The sequence below is a fragment of the Pecten maximus genome, unplaced genomic scaffold, assembly GCF_902652985.1.
Source record: "Pecten maximus unplaced genomic scaffold, xPecMax1.1, whole genome shotgun sequence".
NCBI classification, from domain to species: domain Eukaryota; kingdom Metazoa; phylum Mollusca; class Bivalvia; order Pectinida; family Pectinidae; genus Pecten; species Pecten maximus.
Window position 1 is genome coordinate 246,834 of NW_022979579.1, and position 10,418 is coordinate 257,251.

At 35.9% G+C, this 10,418-nt stretch overlaps 1 long non-coding RNA gene across 1 annotated transcript; it reads right to left on the minus strand.

Annotated features, from left to right (window-relative positions):
- Positions 1 to 518: 518 nt before the first annotated feature.
- On the minus strand, positions 519 to 2,497 carry LOC117318971. The gene is made up of 2 exons (XR_004530528.1): positions 2,240 to 2,497; positions 519 to 939 (listed from the first exon to the last, which is right to left on the minus strand). It is a non-coding gene; the product is annotated as an uncharacterized LOC117318971 (long non-coding RNA).
- Positions 2,498 to 10,418: the final 7,921 nt, after the last annotated feature.

Below are 10,418 nucleotides of genomic sequence, written 5' to 3' on the forward strand. Positions count from 1 at the left end.
AGGAAGTGTTCAATTATCAGTTTGTAGGAAGTGTTCAATTATCAGTGTGTATACGAAGTGTTCACTTGTGAGAATGTGTTTGAGGTGCACGTGTGTACTAACTGTGTTTATACGTAATTAGTTGTTATTAACTTATAATAACACTGTGTTCATAGATGGTTCATTCTGATAAATGTGTTAATCAAGTGTCTAGTTGCATTACAAAAAAATGGAGTGCATATTTTTTCAATATTCTGTGAACTAAAATGAAATACTCCCATGTGTAATGTAAATACCTACCTAGAGAAACAGGTCTTATAACCATACCATTCACTTGGTCGGTTAAAAATTAGGTGTTCATACACATGTGGGAAGTATGTTTGATGTGTGCGAGGGTCTGTGCATTTTTGGTAAAATTTAACATTTTCAGTGAGTAATAGTATAAATTTTCTCCTGAATGCTTTGGTAAATTGTCTACTGTTCTTTTTGTCTGTGTACATGCCAAAGTAATATCAAAATAAAAAAGATATGAAAAGAAATAATACGGTACTTTGTAATTGATTATCAACTAGTCAAAATAATTTGAATGATGAAGTAAATTGTGGATAACATTCATAAAACAGTAAAGTGGCATACAAAAAGTCACACTACTAATATTACAAAAATATGATTATTAGCTTTGTATGATAGGAGCGCAAGGTTCATGTAGATCCCTTCTCCTTTGCTGTTGCAATGTCAGTACCCTGGCCCGATCCTCCTGCTGCAGCACAGCAACTGTACCACGTGCACCCCTTGGCCCCCTTCCTCTACCTCTTCCCCTTCCTCGCCCTCTCTCCATCCTTGGACTGCTGTCTGCCCCGAGACCCCTTCCTCGACCCCTTGGCCGTCCACGGGTTACTCCCCTCCTCCTTGATCCCCTCCCACTCCTTGGGGATGTATGGACTTGTGCATATTCATAATCTATCCGATGAGAAAGCAAGAAATTATTGTAAGAGCGAAACTGAAGGAAATAGTTTACAATGCAATGCAACAGAAAAGTTCACTGATGAATTTTATATTGCTATGAATATCGAAGACAAAATATAAATACATTTGTATATATATTTGTATACATGTACATACTAATTCATGTATATATATGTAACAATAGAAAACTAATTAAAGAAACTTGCATTTTCAGCAACCAAAAGTAGGTATTCTCATACACTTCAGTTAACAAGATCACATAAGCCTGGTATGAAAATATGATTAGTCTATAGCTATATACGTATGCTCTATTTGGTATATTGATTATGTTTGGTGATCAATGACAGCAGCATTCCTTTAAATGGTAATGATGGGGGTAAGACTTTGGTATCAAAAGAATTCTTCAAGTGCAAAATTTAAATAATGTTATACATACAGCAGTACTATGCAAACTATTACAACTTTCCATGGGGGAATTCATTATTCAAAATTAAACAGAATTGAAATGTATTCAACATATAGAGACAAATAAAATAACAATATAAAATGGCATATTTTGAGTTTTTCTTTCATAAAGAATCAATAGATCTTTAAATATACAAATAGTTTAGCTTTATTAATTGATAATAGTAAATTGAGCTGTCCAAAATTGGAAACTCCGTCCTAAACGGAGAGCTCGAGGGTTGAATTGGCAATTCATTACATGAAGTTCTTCAAACTGATGAGAAAACAAAACACATATCGTCATGGAAGTAAGAATCGTGGAGCGAAGAGGCTTTGTCAATAGCCGTTATGTGCATGTATACATGTATAACATTTGTAATTGAAACGTTTCCCGAAGCTTCACTTCTGCCTGATGTCAGATCCATTTGTCGAATTAAATGACAATAAAATGTGTTGAAATTGAAATTCACTTCTGTCGAGAAATACATGTAGGTCTACATGCATATGATATTTGATTGTTTAAATTACTGTAAGCATTCACCTCATCTACTCATATCCTGTTAAATCAATAACACTATGTCTTGATTGCTTTTCTAATATATATATATATATATATATATGCCTACACAACTATTGATTTAGCGTAAATGAATTGATCGCGATATCACCGGTGACGATGACATAAATTAGATAACCCCACATTGGGCCCCATCTCGGCATCGGACGCCGATTCACACCGATTTCAGTTTTTATTGTTGTTATTGCATGTATTAAGTCATATGAAAACAATCTTTAGGTATAAATCCCACACATGCATCATATATGACATGTTAATTAAGTATTTACGTACCGTGTTACTGCTTTGACTGCTTGATGAATCGGACATCTCTAAAAATTCACGTGTTTCTGTTGATGTTTTCTCACTGCCTCGTTTTCGAAATACCACGTGACTTATAAAAATAGATATATGTTATATTAGGACAGGGCTTTTCCCGAATTAAAGTGGTCAAAACTGGACAATGCAAGCAGAACTTGACCATCGCATTGCTGTGATAGAACTTTTGGAAGACCAGATAATGCATCTAGACTAAGTTTGTTTCCCCGAATAGTCGCTTTAATGACTGTGAAATGCATTTTTTAACCGAAAATTGTCCATCAATAGAATTACAAATGATTAACTTATTTCTATTAATGTATGCAGATGATATGATACTATTAGCTGAATCAGCAGAGGGGCTACAGAAAATGTTAGATTCATTGTTATTATATACGGATAAATGGAATTTAACAGTTAATGTTGAAAAAACAAAAGTAATGGTTTTCAGAAATGGCGTTAAACTGAATGATGCTGAGAAATGGTACTACAATGGTTGCTTACTAGAAAATGTAAATAGTTTTAGTTATCTAGGAATTTTGATGAAATTTAATGGAAAATTCTGGATAACACAAGAAAAAATAGCGGAACAAGGAAGAAAGGCATTGTTTGCTGTATCAAATGTTTGTAAAAGAAAATATTTTAACGTTGAAACCCAATTAAGTATTTTTGACACTTTTGTGGGTAGTATATTGAATTATGGATCAGAGGTATGGGGATTCCATAAAGCACCTGGTGTGGAAAAATTACATTTAGGGTTTTGTAAGAGAATTTTAGGGGTTAAGAGAAGTACTCCAAATGTAATGATATATCAAGAACTTGGAAGACTACCTTTACAAATAATTCGAAAATTTAAAATTTTTAAATATTGGCTTAAACTTAAATCTTCAGACAATTGTATTTTGAAAGCGTGTTATGAAGAAATGATTCAAAGAGGCAGTGAGTGGACCGATAGTATAAGAAATGAATTATTTAGATTAGGTTTAGGATACTTATGGGAGATTGAACCCAGCGGTAACAAAACGAATATATTAAGTATTATTAAATCTAGAATACGTGATAATTTTCAACAACATTGTATGGAGTTAATAAATTCATCGTCTAAGTGTTCTTTGTACAAATATATTTGTGGAAATTTCCATCTTAAGCAGTACTTAACAAAACCCATTGGCCAACAAACTATAAAGGAAATCGCAAAAATTAGATTATCATCGCATAAGTTGTATATGGAATGAAGTGTAGTAAGGGGGCGATAACTCTGTTATCGTTCCTTATGGAACGTAATGTATACACGGCTACTTCTGCCTATTTTGCCGGATATATGCGCGATTTGGGCGTCTTGAAAACGGCACCATACATTGTCATAAAACTTTCCACATTTGTAAAACTCGACGGGATCTAGGTGCTGACATGTCCGGTATATCTGGGGAAAATCTAGTTATGGAGATATTTTGGGTCAAACACGCCAAAATCGACACTTTGACTGCTGGTTTCTGTTTAACTTAGCCTGGAGATTTCAATCTTAAAGCTGACTAATTGAAACTCTGAATATAACAAGTAGAAATAATTCTGAAGAAAACAATATCTTTATTTTTTCTATATCTTTCATAGAACCGCCACAATAGGGTTTTGAAAAAGGGTCGTATTTTCACGAGGTCTCATAGAATGTTCTAGAATGTTCTAGAACAAATTCCAGAGGAGGGTCTATTCCGGATGTTACGTCACGAGTGACGTCGCAAGTATGTGTGGAATGTAGTGTATTGAGGGACGGACCGTAATGTACATGCGTCTAATTCTGACTACTTTGCCGGAGCTTACTGAACAACGGCTCATTACATTTTGATAAAATTTTCCACACTTGCAAAACGTGGTGTGATCTATGTCCTGGTATGTCCCGTATATCTGGAAAAGTTTTAGTCATACAGATATTTTGGGTACAAACACGCCAAAATCGACACTTTGACTGCTGGTTTCTGCACAACTCGGTCTTGAGAATTAACGCATAATGCCAACATACTTAAACTTCACACATCACAAGTACATATAATTCCAAAGAAAATGGTATCTTTAGTTTTTCTATATCTATCACAGAACGGCCACAATAGGGTTTTGAACATGGGTACTATGTACCGCGACCTCACATTCCGGAGAGTCTATTACGGACGTACGTCACGAGTGACGTTATCAAGTCTGTTCCGCTTGTCTTATTGAACTTGTAGCGCTCGGTGAGCTGCTTGTATTTTCACTGTCACTGCCAGTATTTCTTAAAATGTTGCAATATCAGAGAAAATACGAAAGACACATTTCTCTACAATTTTTTTTAAATTTTTTTTTTACATATTTATCACAAACATCTCTATCCAAAAGACATAATTAATCGTGTTTCTACATATATAGTACATTAAGTTCTTTTTCCTGTCGTGTCCGTGATGCAACAGTTTCCGCTTAGGTCACACGGGTACGTATAATCGAAAGACAGTAAGCCAGACATTTTACACTGCACTGGGGAACCCCCGCCTGGGAAATTCCCGCCTTTTTACACCAGAATCCTACGTCATTCTATTTTCAGTAACAGTGTGTATTTGTGATCTTCTAAATCTCCACACACTACTCTTTATCCTCGTATCATATATAAAGTACCCGTTTCATGTGTTACATGTATTTACTCGGGAAAACAGGTACAAACCAAAGAAACGCATTCTCCAAAGGGACTTGAATCAGGTGAAACACAAGCTGATTGGCCGGTCGTGTTGCGCAAGTCGTTAACACACTTTTTGGTGTAGATTTGACCTTTACCCCTGACCCGGATGTATACAATCGGTATTTGGTGACAGCTGTTGACAGATATCTCCTGATAATGTCAAATATGCGGTGTTGAAACTTTGATATTTTGTTTCTCAGTTGTTGGTCTTGACCAGGTGAAATAGAAAGTTGTAAATGCAATTTTGGGAATTTATTATGAATTTTAATATTACCATGAAACATATAGCGAAGCTAATTGTGAACTCGGTCCCAATATATGATGTTATAACCAGAAGTGATTTTAAGGATTTTGTGTACACTTGTGGAATTTATTTTTAGTATTAATACTCCACCGGTATTTTAAACTTAGTAATAGAAATACTTTATTAATTTTAATAATATAAAGAATGGCAGTATAAGCAACGTAATTCATTATTTTTTTTATTATCATCGTGGTAATGAGATCTCAGGATTCCGATAGATAAATTGACGAAAGAATATTATAAAGAATGAAGTGTAGTAACGGAACCTATTAATTTTCGAAGTTTTTTGTGATTGTCCGATTGCAATGAAATTTAAATTTGGTATATAGGTACATCATGGGACACTGGCTACTCTTGTAACCTCAATTTATTATTTTATTAACAATTCACCGAAAAGATCGCCATTTCCTAGCCTCTGATTGGTTCGAATTTACGTATTGTTTGATTTCAATGAAATATGTTAATAAAGTTTGTAACGTCATATAAAAAGGAAGGGTCATTTACATTCGGATCATCCTCGAGTTGGCTATACCTTTCCTCGGACGCTAATGTTAGTAGCCCAGTAATCTACCCAGATCCTGGAGAATGCGGTTTCGCGTAATAGTGACGGAGCAAAATAACTGGCAATTGAGTTCGCGCATGATTTAGGTAAAACATTTCTTTTAATCATTTTAAATAAAGTTACTGGTTCTAAAGTTCAAATTGGACATTTCACATGTTTAAAATTTGTTTATTGAAATATCTTTCATTATTTTAAGTTGTTGTACTGAGTACATTATAAGCAAACATGGCAGCGCCCATAGACTTTTCAACGTGTTTTAACATCGCTTTATCTAAATTTGATAATGCAATTAGTTTAAAGACGAAACACAAAAAAACTTCAACATGTATTTAATGGAATTAGTTTGATGGTGACACAACAAAAACAGCAAGAATTCAGCGTGTTTTCCTGAAACACAACCTTTTGTGGCGTGGCCGCCATTTTCATTACCAAATGAATTGTCACGTGACAAAACGTTTCTTCAAATAACCATTCACGTCCGAGGTGTATTTTGAAAGAAAAAAAACGAGGGGTTCCGAACGGGTCATTTAAGGACGTGCCTGGTTTTGTTGATGGAGGAAAGCTGGAGTACCCAGAGAAAAATCACCGACCTACAGTCATAAAAAGGCATCTGCCCTATATGTGTTTCGAACTCGCAACCCAGAGATGAAGGGCTAGTGATAAAATGTCTGGGCCCCTTAACCAATCGGCTACGGCGGCCCACAACACAAGGTCTTCTTATTGGTCGAAATTTTGATAGTGAGCGGTTTTGATGAAAACTGCTGAAACAGAGTTATCGCCCCTCACTGCACTTCATTCCATCTGTGACATCCTTCAGGTGTCACCCTCTAGTATGGAATGAAGTGCAGTAAGGAGGCGATAACGGAGTTATCGTTCCTTACGGAACGTAATGTATACACGGCTACTTCTGCCTATTTAGCAGCATATATCAGCGATTTGAGGGCAAAGAAAACTGTCCGTAACTTCTTGATGACACTTTCCACACTTGTAAAACTCGGTGTGATCTACGTCCTGACATATTCGGTATATCTGGGAAAAATCTAGTTATGGAGATATTTTGGGTCAAACACGCCAAAATCGTCATTTTGACTAAGAGGTTCTGTTAAAACCGCCCTCAAAATTCGAAAAAAAAATCCAGAAGCATATACAATGCACATATAAGTAGATAAATGTCTCCTGAAGAAAACCGTCTGTTTAGTTTTTCGATATCTTTAACAGAAAGGTCACAATATTGTATTGAAAATGGCCTATTTTTTCGACCCTCTCAGTATTTTTCCACTCGACAGGGGTATTTTGACAGCAGACGACCGCATGTTTTGATGACGTAATTAACGCCCATCCTGAACTCGTCACGAAAGTTTGTTGTGTAAGTCGCCTGTTGATTGAACTGCTCGATGAGCTGGGTTCAGTTGTATTTTACTGTCACTGCCAGTATATATTGCTATTTTTCAATATCAGAGGCAATGCTCCAGGATATAGATACTTTGTCACGATCATTGTATGTCGCTTTTCACAAACATGCATGCGAAAAATCAACCCAGCGTTCAGAATGTCAAGCAAATTCCCGAAGCCTGGTAGGCCTAACGCTGACGGTAAGTAAACTTGTTTGTTAGGTCCTAACGTTGATGTAAACAGACGACGGTAGATATGCACGAAGAATAGTTCCTGTTTATTTGATATTTACTGTAGTAATAGCCCTGCTTTGTCTCCAAATTTAATTGATTGATATTTCGATAGTCTGTGTATTTGTTTGTGACTAGCTAGGTTCGACTCTGCGATTGTTTACGTCTAAAAATAACGGGAATCTCTTGTTCGATCTCGATGAAATTTTGTACAGCCTGTACATCATAGAAAACCGGTCACTCGTAACCTCACTTTCACATTTTAACAAAATGGCCGTCATTTAATTGCCTCTGATTGCCCGATTTAGCCGGAAATCTGGTTTTAATTTCATATTGTAGAATTATTTTCTCAAGTTCAAGCTATTTAGATATTGAGAATTCAAATTCATTAACTCCCTCATTTGGTCATGATATTAATTTATTATTAATTATAATGTAGCAATTATTGATGTTTCTCTTTCTATTCATGATCGATCAATAATTGATCATCGATTGTTTAAGAATTGATGATGATCGATCGATCAAGAAGTTTATAGTGATTCCAAACACTATTTATTAGTTGCAAAATGTTTAAATAAAAAAATGTAATAGACATTTCCTTATTTGCTTGATATGGACCACTGACACTGATCATGACTTTAATTTGAACTTCAGGGAAATTCTCGAAATAGCATTTTATTAAAACAGCTTACTGTTTAGGCAAGATTTACATCTGATTGAGTTAATCCCTATAATGTGAGGAAATTGAGATAATCCCTATATTGTGAGGAAATTGGTCCTAATTAAGATATTGTCCTGTTTTAATGATCTTTTATTTGTATGTACATCATGGGAAACCAGTCACTTTCGTCACCTGATTTTCACATTTTAACAAAATGCCCGCCATCAACTGAGCTCTGCCTACACATGTAGTTCAAATTCCTGATTTGCTTGATATGGACCACTGACACTGATCATGACTTTGAACTTCAGGGAAATTCTCAAAATAGCATTTTATAAAAATGGTTTAGGCAAAAAAAAAAAAAAAAAAAAAAAAAACAATTTTCCTTCTCTCATTTGTATTTTGGTTCCAATTGCTAACATCAAAAATTTGGAATTCCCTCACGCAAGTATGAATTATCAACTTTTCCTCCAAGATTGATATTGGGGTGAGGAAATTCCCATAAAATCATGAAGATGTACATCTGCTTGAGTAAATCCCTATATTTCTAGGAAATTGATCCAAATTCAGATATCCTCTGATTTTGAAGAAATTTGGTATGTAGGAACATCATGGCACACCGGTCCCTCTTGTTGCCTCAATTTCACAATTAAACAAAATGGCCGCCAATTCTGGGCATCTGATTGGTCCAGATTCAGATATCATCCGATTTCGATGAAATTTGGTATGTAGGTACATCATGGGACACCGGTTCCTCTTGTAGCCTCAATTTCACATTTAAACAAAATGGCCGTCAATTCTTGGCCTCTGATTGGTCCGGATTCAGATATGGTCTGATTTTGATGAAATTTGGTATGTAGCTACAGCATGGGACACTGGTCCCTCTTGTTGCCTCAATTTCACATTTAAACAAAAAAGGGGTGCCAATTCCTGGCCTCTGATTGGTCGAAATGTAGATATTTGTCGAATTCAGTTAAATTTGATAAATTGAGAGTATCAGGGGACTGCAAATTCACCTTTATTGGTTTTGTTGCCTTAACACGTACGGTCAACAATGTTTTTATTGGTCAAAACTTAGATATTGAGAGATTTTGACAAAACGTGCTCACACAGAGTTATCGCCCCTTACTACACTTCATTCCATCTGTGACATCCTTCAGGTGTCACCCTCTAGTATAGAATCTGGAAGATATAGAAATATGGAATGAAGTGTAGTAAGGGGGCGATAACTCTGTTATCGTTCCTTATGGAACGTAATGTATACACGGCTACTTCTGCCTATTTTGCCGGATATATGCGCGATTTGGGCGTCTTGAAAACGGCACCATACATTGTCATAAAACTTTCCACATTTGTAAAACTCGACGGGATCTAGGTGCTGACATGTCCGGTATATCTGGGGAAAATCTAGTTATGGAGATATTTTGGGTCAAACACGCCAAAATCGACACTTTGACTGCTGGTTTCTGTTTAACTTAGCCTGGAGATTTCAATCTTAAAGCTGACTAATTGAAACTCTGAATATAACAAGTAGAAATAATTCTGAAGAAAACAATATCTTTATTTTTTCTATATCTTTCATAGAACCGCCACAATAGGGTTTTGAAAAAGGGTCGTATTTTCACGAGGTCTCATAGAATGTTCTAGAATGTTCTAGAACAAATTCCAGAGGAGGGTCTATTCCGGATGTTACGTCACGAGTGACGTCGCAAGTATGTGTGGAATGTAGTGTATTGAGGGACGGACCGTAATGTACATGCGTCTAATTCTGACTACTTTGCCGGAGCTTACTGAACAACGGCTCATTACATTTTGATAAAATTTTCCACACTTGCAAAACGTGGTGTGATCTATGTCCTGGTATGTCCCGTATATCTGGAAAAGTTTTAGTCATACAGATATTTTGGGTACAAACACGCCAAAATCGACACTTTGACTGCTGGTTTCTGCACAACTCGGTCTTGAGAATTAACGCATAATGCCAACATACTTAAACTTCACACATCACAAGTACATATAATTCCAAAGAAAATGATATCTTTAGTTTTTCTATATCTATCACAGAACGGCCACAATAGGGTTTTGAACATGGGTACTATGTACCGCGACCTCACATTCCGGAGAGTCTATTACGGACGTACGTCACGAGTGACGTTATCAAGTCTGTTCCGCTTGTCTTATTGAACTTGTAGCGCTCGGTGAGCTGCTTGTATTTTCACTGTCACTGCCAGTATTTCTTAAAATGTTGCAATATCAGAGAAAATACGAAAGACACATTTCTCTACAATTTTTTTTTATTTTTTTT